General features: G+C 33.8%; 1 protein-coding gene across 8 annotated transcripts in view; it reads left to right on the forward strand.

Annotated features, from left to right (window-relative positions):
• Positions 1 to 14009, forward strand: part of LOC116169925 (cell adhesion molecule 2-like) — a 216968-nt gene that overhangs the window by 177942 nt on the left and 25017 nt on the right. The gene's annotated exons all lie outside the window — the stretch shown is intronic.

A 14009-nucleotide genomic window follows, 5' to 3' on the forward strand; every position in this document is an offset into this window, starting at 1 on the left:
CCTGTGTCTTGAAATAGGCAACAAACACGGAGGCATTTATTTATAAAATAAATAAAGGTTCTTTCTCTTCTTTTTCTGAAGGATTGACTACTAACCATGATATAGTATAGCAATGAGTCTTATCATCTTGTAAGGTGACTAGTGTAACCGGACATTGTTTAGAAGTCAAACTCCACTCTCGTGTTACAAAATTTGAAGAAGAAAATTTGTCAGGCTTAACAGGTTGACTGCGATTTGCGAGGCATTTTTTTTAAGCGGCGCGTTTCTTATAACAAATTTTAATATTAAATGGCATCAGATATGTCTAAATTATAAGAAATACAAATTTTCTCGTTCCGAATTTAATGATACCTTTCAAAATATCGACGAATTCGATTTAGTTCACAGGGCGAGCAATAAATTTAAAAGTAAACCCGAAGCGCATTAAACTCCCTTAATTTCTTTTACGGCTCATTTTATCTGTGCCCAAATCAGACTCCCCGAACACTTAATATGTAAAAAGGGGCATTAATTTTAAGAAAAATAGAAAACAAATAAAGCGGTTTAATGGCGGTTGAGTTAAATTAGCCGGTAGGGGTGTAATGTAGAGCGTGTCGCGATCGGTTTGGCGTCGAGCCGCACGGTAATTACATTTAAGAAAATTGAACCTCGCAGTACGGGGAAGTGGAGCATTTCAGAATGGCCCCGGAAATAAGTTAACATCCCGGGATTGGAAAAGACGTCCCCCGGGAATAACTTGGTCCGCTGTTAAGCCCAATGCGCTATCGGCATTTTAACAATCAATGATTTCACGATTTCTTTATTGAAATTGTCTATGCGAGATGCCGGAAAGAGATTGACTTTCATTCAAATGCGATTGTATTCAAGTCATTTCCTCAAAAGGATATCGGTGCCAATAGCAAACTGATGAATTTTAATCTGATCTCACTCGCCGAAAATGCCTACACGTATCGTTTTGTCGCTGCTCTGAATCCTTATAATCCTAAACGTCGATCACGTGATTACCTACATATTGGGATTATTTTCGCATAAATGCACACAAATCGTAACCAAATCGTTTCTTTTTCGCATACTTTGGATAGGCTATTCTCAAAATAATTAAGGATTACATTTTAACGAATCATTATTTTTATGGTTTGCCTTTAAACACTTATTGTATGTAGGTTAAAAAAACTTGTACGTTTTTAAGCACAGTTTATCTGCTTTAGTTTAGTGTAAAGTGGAAAAAGTGTCTTTTTTAAATTCCTTTACAACAATATAGAATGATTTTGGCCCTGATTCCTCTCTTTCAGAAATGTAATTTCCTTCCCTCAAGCATTTTCCAAATAAAACACTTATTACACTATTGCGATGGGTTTGGGGGTGCATTATTGCATTATGCACATCTGATGAACGAATTCGCAATGAGAAAAATGGAAATTAGTTTGGTTTCTTTTTGTGAAACTCAAATAAAATTATTCCGTGGATTGTCACCGTACATTTCGCTTCGTTCTTTTTTTACAATTTCTGCAGCGCTACACTGTTTAAGAGAACCGGCGTCGTAGGAACGCTAGGGCGAAGGGTACCGAGAACGTGTATCGAAATTTAAATAGAGCTTATCTCCGTAAAACAAGCAAAATGAGTTACACGTTAGGAGCGTTTTGAAAGAGGTAGTTTAATGCATTTATTTTACATGGCATAAATGGCGTTAGAATAAAATGTAACGCTCTTTTATACGTGTATCTCCCTTTCTGCTTCATTTGTGCAAGTCTAGATAGTGTATTTTATAGCAATCTAATTGTCAAGTGTGGAGATGGACTATCAGTGTATACTTTTCAGAAAGTAAGTTCAACGCTACCCAAAGTGATCGGTTTTTTATTTTTTTTATTATTTTTATTCTTACCACCACTTGTCCTACTGACGTATCAACACCAAATAGCAGGTCGCTTAAATGGGCAAGCATTGCAGAATTTTATGTTAAGTTTCCCTTTCAGAGTTTCCTCTAATTGTACAACTAAAGAAGTTATGGTCAAGAAACCGAAAAATGTCATTTTCGAAAATGCACTGGCGTTCATTCATATTCAACGATATCAAAAAATAGTTTTAAGTGATTTTTTATCACTTGTGAGTTTGGAGTAAATCACATCAACTTTCTTATGGACGCCATATTGGATTTTAATGTCGTTCGATAGAAAAAATTACAAAATCAGCAACACCAAACGCTTAGTATTTTATTTGGGAATCATCAATCAACCTTGCATTTTTTCCTCGAAGTTTACAATGTATTTCCAAAAGGTGATTCCCAAATGAAATATTAAGTATAACTGGTTTTGTAATTTTTTTCTTTATCGAATAATGGCTTTCATAAGAAATAAGAAAGTTGATGTAATTTACTCGGAATTCACAAGTAAATAAAAATTTTATTTTAGCACCATTAGACAGCTGAGAAAAAATTAGTGAGGGTTTGTTAAAGGTACTTTTTAATCTTTACACCAGTTCATTTTTGAAAATTACATTTTTTAGTTTTTTACCATTATCTCATTGTTTGTAGAACTGAAGAAGAAACTTATAAAATTCTGCAATTCTTTGCCTATTTAAGCTACTTTGTATCTCTTACGGCTTATGAGCACCCCATCGGAAAACTTTATCAACCACACTTGTCACTTTACCGGGACGGATGCGGGATTTATTTCTACACTATTTGTACACAATTATACAATTATACAGTGATATTTATTAAGAAGTAGACATAGGGATATGCGTGTATCGTTTCCCTTTGTATACCTTTAAATGACTCTTCTAAAGGGCGCCTAATTTTAGTCAACCAAAATAACTTCTTAAAATAAATGAAGATTTGGCAAAGCAACTCTGTTCAAATTAATTAATATGACAGTCAGATCTTTAATAATTTGTTTTAGGAAGTTGTTTTGGATGCATATTACGCTCTCTTCAGAAATTTAGACATAAGGAAAAACAATACATTAAATATCCCGCGTCCGGCCCGCTCCCGTTCCCGCATTCCCGCGTCGGTTTGTGTGAACCTTTAAGAAAATGTTTACGGGTTACAACTCCAAATCACTTTTTAATTGATTGTTTACTAATTTCGCTATTAAAATCTTCCACGGTTTAATTAAAATCGATTGGGTTGTCGATCATCAACAAGAATGAAGTTTGTAGTGAGGACTAGATTTTTTAACAACGCCATTCTGTTGACACTGGTCTATTGTAATATGAATATTTCATTTCGTCATTATTATTAGCGGAGAAAAATAAAAAAATTGCACGGAAAATCAATTAACCTGTACAAAGATAATGTGTAGGCATATGGTCTTTTGCTTATCTAAACCGCAGTTACGATATTATTCATTCCTATAAACGTAAATCATTTACGAATGTAACGTCGGCGAGTGCGGTTGTGTGTGGGTGCTCGGTACACGTCAAACTTGTTTAAATATCACTTGGAAGGGTGAGTTTTGACTATTTTTATAAAAATAACTACAGAAATTACGTCAATTGGGTGACGCATCGATAAATGTTCACTCAAGTAAATAAATTATTAAAATTCGGACACGTAAACCTTACCCTGTGTGTGTGGAGTGGTAGGGGGTTGTTTTTTTATACTTCCATTCCCTCCTAGAGAGGACTTTCATTCTTGATGTCCGAAATGAAGAGCGGGATCGAATTTAATACTTAAAAGCGGATAAATTGACTGACCTGACTACCTACTCAAAATTTGAATCGAAAATTAGCAGTCAGATTAAAGACATTTGTAAAATCAAACAGTGGAGAATTCAACTTTACCGGGATTTCCAATAGGGTATCAAATTGACATTAATAAAATTTATTCTAAGGCACATCATGATAAAAAATAAAATACAAAAATCTGTTAAGGCTAACAACGCAAACGGTCCAGTTTATTACCTTCATCTTCGTAAAGGTCAAGCCACTTCCACTCATCCGTTCCATCTCGTTGTTCCCCGGCTTCGTTATCTAGCACATGGCGTTGTTAGTAAATAAAACCCTTACTTATATGCGTTCGAAAATGTATGATGTCCACTAAGTACAACGAACAAACTTACATGACTTTCCCGGTTTGCCCGATTTCGGATAATGAATAATGATTAAAAATATTAGAATATTAGCCACCGTTGATTATACGCTCAGATGTTTCCCATTCTAATATTTTTAATTAGCGATTAACCTTAATAATCATAGTTTGTGAAATCGAGCACTAAACAATTAGTAAATTTACAATTAAAAACAAAAACTTACAATGACAATTTAACATATTTTCCAATTCTGTGTCTTAAAAAAATTCAGGTCCTATAACATAAATTGAGGCATTTTAGATATAGGACTGCTATTTCCAATGTGCAAACCTGAAATTAGGTTGAATTGATGCCATGATTGCCATAGAAATTCCACTTGACGTTTGCTTATAAAAATCTCCCTATTCGTAAACAAAACGATTTCGGCTGAAAAAGATAATACACCATCCATTAAATGGCTTGTAAAATCTAAAGGAAAGTTGGTAGGTGTAAAATCCAAATCCAGTAAAGCCTATCACAAAGAATATGAAAAGTTGTTTTTGTGGATGAGTAGGAAGCATCCTACGAATAAAGTCTTAAATGGATCGATAATGCTGGCATATATGAAGGAAATGCCAAAGGTATTTAAATTTTCTATCCTTTGGTGCATTCATTAAAAACTTGAAACAATGCTGTGATTAAAAACTGGAACAGATTTGGCAGTATACCCTAAATTACGCGCGTTTGTGAAAGCTTCAAACAAAAGATGGGTACAAACTAAAGAACTGTTCTGCATTTACAAAAAGCGACCTAAGAAGATTTTTTATTTCAGCCCCAGATGACGGTTTCAAAAGAAGTATCATTACTTAGCAACTTTAAAGCACGTGTTTCTTAAAGGCCTTATTTCGCACGCATTTGAGTGTTCAAAACGGAGATTGTGATTCAGGTATAATAAAAACAATATTTTGCATTCTAAAAATCATTGACTTATCAAACTGCCCTCGTATCTTTAAAGAGTTCCAAGCACTTTAGTTGGCAGGTTGTATATAACTTTGAAAAGTAATACACTACCTACAATTTTCGGGGGATATTGACGCACGCCCTAACTAAATACTTAATAATTGCCGTTAATTGAACTAATTACCTGGAGACCTGATCGTATTTCACACATGCATAGACAGGAATACCTTTAGCATGTATGCGGGTAGGCCACCACGATTTAAATAATAAACGTCGCAACTTCGGGGGTGTATTCTGCACATTATTTCGTGTATAATTGAACCCCTTTCGCATAAAGTAACATTTTTGGCAGAAAATCTGTAATTGTTTGTTGTAACAAAACAATAACTTGATATTCAACGATTGTTTGTATCCTAAATATTTCATTCGTAATGAATTTTAATGTGTTTCATGCTTTTATGTACACATTTAGGTATTGTTGATGAACTAAAAAGCGACACAAATACATAAATAAATAATTTTAGCGTTTTCGGAATATCGAAAGATACTAATATCGGAAACGGTATTATTTCCTAATACTTGATTAATTCCGATAACGTCAACCTATCCAAATGCTTTAACTTTTCATTTCCATTGATGATAGGTGATTTTCCACATCAAAATGGCAAATAATACGGAACTCGCAATAAAAGTTGTTTAGAGCGGGAAACACGTCGGACATAGGAAAAGCTTAAGTTTTCAAATCTAATCTGGACCATATAACGGACAGATTTAAGATAAATTGAAAACGAATTGAATGTGAAACCTACTTATACGACTTTGCAAATCGTGAAATTTTGCTTTCGTATATAAATTGCTGCATTTGAGTAGTTCGAGGCTTAACGCGTATTTAACAAAACTTTCGAGGCAAGCAAATAAAGTTAAATTATGTTTGCACAAAATCTTGTGGACGCAATCTTGTTTCTGTTCCAAATATATACTTAATGGAAGGTAAGTAACGCTTCGAAAACGTTATAGACATCAATAATCAATTAAGTTTCCTCACGGAAGGAAAAGATTTATGAAAAAAAACCGTAAATTAATTCAGATTTATGAAATTTCTCAAGCAACGGGGCGTATAATAATTATTTTGTGATATTTAATTAATCTTTGTAATCTCGACAGGTTTTCAAATGTCAAAAACCTGAAAGGTCTTTGTAATTAATATACACTTTAAAAAAATGTAATTAGGGTTATAACGCTAATACCTTCGATACAACGATTTTTTTCCGAGGTATTTACTCGCGGGGCCAGAATTTTTATTAGATCCAGCCGTTTTGAATAATTTGTTTTTCTTAAGTTCAAGCTTAATTACATTTGTATCGATTTCTTATAATGAAAGAGGAGCCAATTATTTTGCTAATTTGCGGGGGGATTGTTTTGCAGATTGAAGCCATACCGATCAATACGAATTTATGGTTATTTAAATGGCAATGAAACTTTCAAAATAGTTAACCAGTCTCACTCACTCACTTCTTAAGTCACTTTCTGTAAATGCAAAAGATTTCTTCGGCTTATACCTATCCTTTGTGTAAAGCTTTTACTGTGGTGCGTGCTTTTGGGTTCAAATACTTAGGTATGATTTATTTACACCGATTACAAGTCATCTCAACAACCGAACTAATTATATCTAACTGGATTAGCTGAACTGATTAGAGAACAGAGAGTGAGAGGAGAATCCTTGATTCCCTCGTGTAACCTCTTATGCACTTTCCTATTCTAATTATTTCTAGGTACCTCCTTGTTATTGTTTTAATGTTACACTGTAGTTTCAGAAGCGACTTATATTCTCTATACTATGCACATTAGTGAATTATAAACTTATGGCTATTTAAATTCAAGAATTAATATTTACATCTGATTGTTTTTATATTTAGCTAATCTATTATTATTACCTAACTTTATGAATTTTACCTTATGATCTACTATACTAGAATTTACCTTATTCTTATCTAAAACTACATATTATGGTCCTTTGTAAAGTGATTCTAATTTCTGTACTAGTTCTTATTGTAATAGTACCTTATCACTATAGTTATTTACATGCAAGTCCGGAAATTAATACATTACTGGCGAGAAAATATTAAAATACGAGGCCGAGTACTTTAATTTCCGAGTCAGGTAATGTCATTTTACTGACGAGTTTTGTATTATATTTTACCAGAAATCGTATATTTTAATATAAAATTTCAATTTTCCTGAATGTATTATAATAGCCTTCCTTTAGAGCCGATTCTTGCATCGTCCTGTTTCGATTTAGATCTGATTACAATTATAGTATCCATACAAGCGGAACTACCAACATTGAGATACATAGTAATAATTATAGTGAACATTCTCAGTCATGCATCTATTAAGTTGTAAAAGTAAACTCTATTTAGCTGTTGAAACGGTTTGTTGAGAAACTTTCTTCCTACTGACTACTAAACTTATTTACGTCTTTGAGAGAACTGTTTCCGAATTAAATTGCTCGTTATATGCGAACAAAAACATGTAAAATGTAAACAGTTCGAACCGACAACTTAAATGGCAATTAGTGATCGGATTAACTTTTTATGATACACTGAAAAAGATTCACATCATAAATTGCCATTCCTTCAGTCACGTTAAACGTGCAGTTCAAAATAATCCTTCATTATTTTTACATTAGTCAACGCAAATATGAGAATTTGTGTGCTCATTTCCATTTATTTGAGTTTAAACGTGTATCCATACACAGCAACACAGGAACACTCGCTTCGACACATTAAAAGCAGTCTCATATGTATGTACAATGTAAAACAATTTTGAGTTATATTTCACCTTTGTATACGCATCGTTCCATATGACACCAAAAACCCTAATCAATCATTGTCCTCAACAATGGCCGTGCGCCCTTAATTTTGACAGAGTGATGCTGTAACACCCACAATCCCTTTTTCGACATCCCTCGCCAATAAAACGCTTTTACGATAAAAAAAAAACGCAAACAAGTCTGCTTAAGAAAAATGCTTATAATTATCTCCTTACGGTTAATTGCAATTCCTTTACGAGCGCATCAACAACCGTAATAAAAAGTTCGAACGCAATAACAACGGAAAGAAATATCCCATTAGACGATCGGTTGTAAATAGATTACGTTCTTTAGTTAGAAACCTTAACAAGGTATTGATCAATCCGGAAGTTATAAACGATACCTCACTATTTCATCTTGTTTCCAATTATTTCCGATGTTAACAGAGGATTCATATTTTAATTGGTACGGTAAATATCCCAAGATGAATAATGATTGAATTTTAGAAAGCAAGCACTGCAATAATTGTAAATAATCCGCATGGTCTCGGTGCAGCTAGGGGAAATATCAAAATTTAGTAATTAGCTCGAAGAAGGCAAGTTCAACGCTAGAAACCTATAAATATTCGTAATCATATTAATCCAAATCAAGGGATTTTTAGTTTATTTTCAGTGGTACCCCAAAAGCATCGAAATTTTAGTAATGAACAAAGGGGGATGCGTCCAAGTAACACATTATATCTTATTGGCGTTAGGGAAGCGGCGTCCCTTGCGCTGCTTTCGAATTTGAGTCATGCAAGCAATTATAATTTTTTCCATGGGCGAGTACGGTCATAATCTCTTCGAGGCGTGAGATACAACGTGATTGTCTAAGGTCGCAGTAGTTGGTTCAAATTTCGTTCTGTTTCGTTTAAAATTTTATAATTCTGGGAACTAAATTCTTAAATTCCATATTTCGTGAAATAAAATTAAAACAAACGTAAGTGATTTTAGCTAATACTTCGGAAATTAAGAGTATAGAAGTAGTTTTGAGTTTTACGACATTGACAGTTATAATAATTACCTATTGACAGTGGAATTGTCACAAATCAAAGGAGATGAAGGGCGATGTTTGTTCAATTGTCATTTGCACGTACGAGGTCTTGAACCAGGGTGTACCGAAGAAATGATTTCGCAATATCTTAAATCCAACAATATACAGTCGGCAACATGCTTGAAACTTAATTCTAAACATCCCGATGAATATTCTTCTTTCAAGATTTCCTTGGGATCCACGGAATTAGAATATGCCAAGAATCCCAGTCTCTGGCCGGTAGGAATAGTAGTGAATCGTTTTTTTATAGTGCGACAGAGGAATCAATTGACATCTTAACATCGGAAAAGTTTGCAATTTTGCATTTAAATATTCAGTGTTTTAGGAATAAAATGTTAGAATTGGAAGCATTCTTGTGTACATTAGATGTTCAACTGAGCGTGATTTGCTTATCTGAACATTGGATGAGTACTAGTGAACTAATCAGTGGCGTTAAAATTAACAATTATCTATTGGCGGATTACTATGCACGAAGTACCAGACTTCACGGTGGGGTGGGTGTTACTTCTTGTTCGAAATGATCTTCCGTTTAAATCTTTAAATGACATTAATCAATTATCGATAGAAATGCACTGTGAGATATGTGCACTCATATGTACGAATATTATTGTAGTAGTAGTTTATCGTTCTCCAGATGGGGATTTATTTGTTTTTTTGGACAATATCAATATTTTGTTGTACAAACTGGCGTACAGCAGCAATGTTACTATTACAGGGGATTTTAACGTTAACTTTAACGCATTGGAGAAAAATACAACCAAGTTATGTGATTTATTTACAACATACGGTTATTTAAGGACAAACTTTGTGGCCACAAGGTTGCAAAATTGTTTGGACAATACACTTATTAATTTTAGCCTGGATACTTACAGCTCCAGAATTTGTGACATTTTGTTATCAGATCATTTTGGTCAGATATTGTCTGTTAATTACCAGATAACAAAGAATTTACATACCGATCTTGTTAAAAATATTTTTAGACCCATCACAAGAAGGGGATGTAGTTTGTTCTTTAACTCGTTAACTCGAGTTAATTGGAATTTCCTGAATGATAATTATTTGAATTTTACCCATAAATTTGAAACATTGTTTAGTTACTTTATGGAAGCTTTCTTGGTGGCCTTTCCTGAAAGAGAAGGAGATGTGACAATAATATAAATTGGTTCAATGATGATTTGAAAGAAAAACGTAATAGAGTGGCTTGTGTGGAGATTATTTATCGCAATAAGAAATCACTTGAGTTGCAACGTTTAGGAAATCATCTTAAACGAGATTATAGGGATGCTATAAAGAAAGCCAAACGTTCTATGTTACGATAATTTAATCTTAAATTCCAAAAATACAGTCAAAGCTGCGTGGAGAATTATACATTCTTTCAGCAAAAATACTAAACCTCAAGAGATATCTGTAAATGAACATACTTTTAGCGATTACCTTTTTCAGTCTACAAAAGTTGCTTTTCCAAATAATTCCTATGCAAATCTTGATCCGATAGCTACTTGTAGTGCGAATATTAAACTGAATTTGGATGTATCTTTTACTTTTCACGCCGTTTCTCAAACAGAGATGCGAGATATTATTAATTCATTGAGAAACAGTAGCACTCCTGACGTGTATGGAGTGAGTACGAAAATAATTAAACATAATCGTAGCGTTCTAATTCATCCACTAACAAAATTAGTAAATTTGTCTTTTCAGTGTGCTATTTTTCCTGAACAGCTGAAAATTGCAACTGTCATACCATTATATAAGAAAGGAGGGAGATAAAAAAAGATCCTAGCAGTTACCCGCCAGTGTCCTTCTCCCAATAGTGTCAAAAATTTTCGAAATTGCCATTTATCGACAAATGATAAAGTACTTTGAATACAATAATCTTTTATTCAAGTTTCAGTTTGGGTATCCAAAAAATCAAAGCACTGCCGATGCTGTCACAGGTTTTGTGAATTATATTTTAGAAAGCTTTGAAAGGGGGGAATTTGCTATGGCAATTTTTTTAGATTTGTCGAGGGCGTTCGACTGTGTATCATATGATATTTTACTTCAAAAATTAAAGAATGTCTATAATTTCGACCAGCTCAGCCACGATTTAATTGCATCGTACTTGCAAAACAGGAAACAGGCTGTGAAGATTCATGGAAAGCTATCGGATATGAAGATGATCAATTTGGGGGTTCCTCAGGGATCCATTTTGGGACCTCTTCTTTTTCTATTTTTTTCAATGACTTCCCAGGCTATTTGTCAAATTTAACTAAGTGTCTTTTATATGCGGATGACACCACATTACTCATAACCCATGACAGTGTGGATACTGTCCTATCAGAATCACGCACGGCATTGAGCTTAGCCGAGAAGTGGTGTATAAGTAATAGGTTAACCCTCAGCCAAAGTAAAACCATACACATGGTTATGGCAATGAGGCAATTTAATTTTAATAACCCAGATCAAGTCAAATTTCTTGGTGTGAAAATAGACCCGAAATTAAATTTTATTGAACATACAAACTCTCTCGCCAAGTTAATCTGTAGTAACATCTACCTACTGCGTCGCTTATCGCAAAACGTTTCAATATCTGTATTAGTTTGCTTATTACGCTTTTATACATTGTCATTTGTGTTACTGCAACATTGCTTGGGGAAACTGCTCTAATACTGCCCGCATTTTTTCGCTCCAACGTCGGGCGGTGCGTATTTTAGGTGGACTTGCATATAGGCAAGATTGCAAACAGGTCTTTCAAGATTTTAAGATCTTAACTATCCCTAGCATTTACATATTAAATTGTATCATGTATGCCAAAAGTATGTCCAACGAAGTCAATTACGATCTGATGTTCACAATTATGAAACACGTGGAACAATTGTGTAAAAGCTTTTTTCTATTTCGGTGTTACAATGAGAATTTTGTGCAACTGTTTTCGGCAAATACAGTGTTTCAATGAGTTCCATTGTAACATTGTTTTTGGTAACTTTTCATCTCTAAGTTGGCAGTTCGCCAAGACAGACGTCAACGTCAAATGAAATCAAATTACGTAAAATGTATGTGTTTTCCTTGATTTTTGGTACACGAAGAACTTAATACATTCCAAATCAGCAGTTTACACATCCACCATAAATAAATTTATCTACGAATAAAAAATTACACATTCTCGGAATTTAAAGTTTCCAAATGTCAGTGTTGTGTTTATCTACGCTGCCAACTTAAACGTAAATGGTGTTGCCAACTTAAGACATATTAATTCTAAAGTTTCCTGTAGTTTTTCATAATTACTATTTAATTAAATTAAAGCCCCGAAATAGAAAAAATAGTATGAAAAACACGTGTTACAATGCTTTATTGTAATACTCCTATCTTGTGGACACTCGTGGCTCCGCTTCGCTACGCCACTCGTGCCACAAGATAGTCGTATTACAATACGTCGCATTGTAACACTTGTCTTTCAATATACTATTTTAGGTTGGCTAAAACCCACAAAAGTCACATTAATTTATCAATTCATTTTTTTAATTTGTTACCATTAGAAATAAGAAATTTAGAATATAAAAAATTAAAAACTAAAATTAAACTTTTTTTGTTGGAACGGGCATTTTATAGTTTGTCAGAATTTGAGAACTTTAATTTTACGAATATGTAGCAATTAATTCATAATTTTGTGTTTCTTTTCGTCACAAGGACAGTAATAAACGTTATTCTATTCTAAAAAAAAAAAAGATACAGCGGTAAAGTATAAACAATTTCGAATTTTCGGGTACAAAGGATTAAACAGTTGCGAATTTTCGAGTACAAATATTTTGGTAATAGTGTTCTCAAATATGTTTTTCTCAAATTCTCCTCAAACTCTAATTACGTTCTCCTGAAGCTTTTTCCAATTTGCTTTTGGGTGTTTTTCCAGTCTCTCCCAATTACTTTTCAAGCTTCTCTCAAGTTTTTACAAATACTTCTCCAGTTCTTGTCGAATTTCCTTACGTCCCCTCAAGCTTCATTCAGATCTCAGATTCCTTAAATTTCTCTTAAGTTCCTTGTAAGCTTTCCTTGCGTTCCCGTAGCACCACCAGATACTCTGGTCCAGCTTATCTATCCATGGAGGTCGCCAAAAAAGCGTCGAGTTTCTTTATGGATAGGAAACGGGATTGACCGGCTAGTCAGAGAAGAGTTGAATCTCCCAGTGAAACAATCCTGAATCAATGCAAACCCGTGCAGGGTGGGCGCCAGACAGGTACAAAATCCTGCCAAACTGAAACTAAAAGTAAAACGAAAGTTTGCAAAGCTCCGACACTAGAAGGGTCCGACTTCTTGTCTGAATAATCATCGATTCATTTAATTTCAATAACAAATTATTAAAGTAACCAATTCCGTATCTTAGTAATATATCAATACTATAACACTAAAGTAAAAAACAATAATCAGAACAGCTGTTCCTGTAAGACTTTGTTTCAAGACAACTAATACAGTAACGGAATTAGGTTTGTAATATAATCGATAAATGCAATAGAAAATCTTCAATAACAAGTAACAAATATGGACAAGCGGGTACAATAAATACATGCAACGATACAACAAGGGCATAAGCATACAGAAAGAATATAAGCGACGATTCTCGTGTAATACATAAAGGTTGATTGTGGTTAAGTTACATCAAAATTCTCTCCACTAAACAAGTCACTACTATTGAATATTTCCTGCTTCAGTCATTCAAGTTAATAACGAGTGAAATCTGCTGAAGCAATTTTAATTAAAATCAAGGAGTATAGTATTATAATTCATTGAGCTTAAAATATTGTAGTGGAACGACGAAATTAATCTTCAAAAAGTTAAGAATTTTCTAAAAAAGGATTATTCAATTATGTTAAAAGAAGTGTTCATCCGAAATTCAATTTCTGCGGTTTTTTACCTGTCTTACCTCTCCTTATCCGTTGCTTCCTGTTATCTAACTTTTATCTTTGAGAACAAACTTAAATAAGTGGGAGCTCTGAATTCTCGCAAACTTTCAACCGCTGTATCTTTATACTGCTAGATTAAATAAAGGAGAGAGAAACAATGTCATTTCGACTTCGCCTGGAATTCTTTTAATGGTTGCGGATATGGAGCGTTTCAAGATCTCTTTGTGAATCTAAATTTCAAGTAAATTTCGATTTCGCCAACTT

The sequence above is a fragment of the Photinus pyralis genome, unplaced genomic scaffold (genome assembly GCF_008802855.1).
Source record: "Photinus pyralis isolate 1611_PpyrPB1 unplaced genomic scaffold, Ppyr1.3 Ppyr1.4_LG4, whole genome shotgun sequence".
NCBI lineage: Eukaryota > Metazoa > Arthropoda > Insecta > Coleoptera > Lampyridae > Photinus > Photinus pyralis.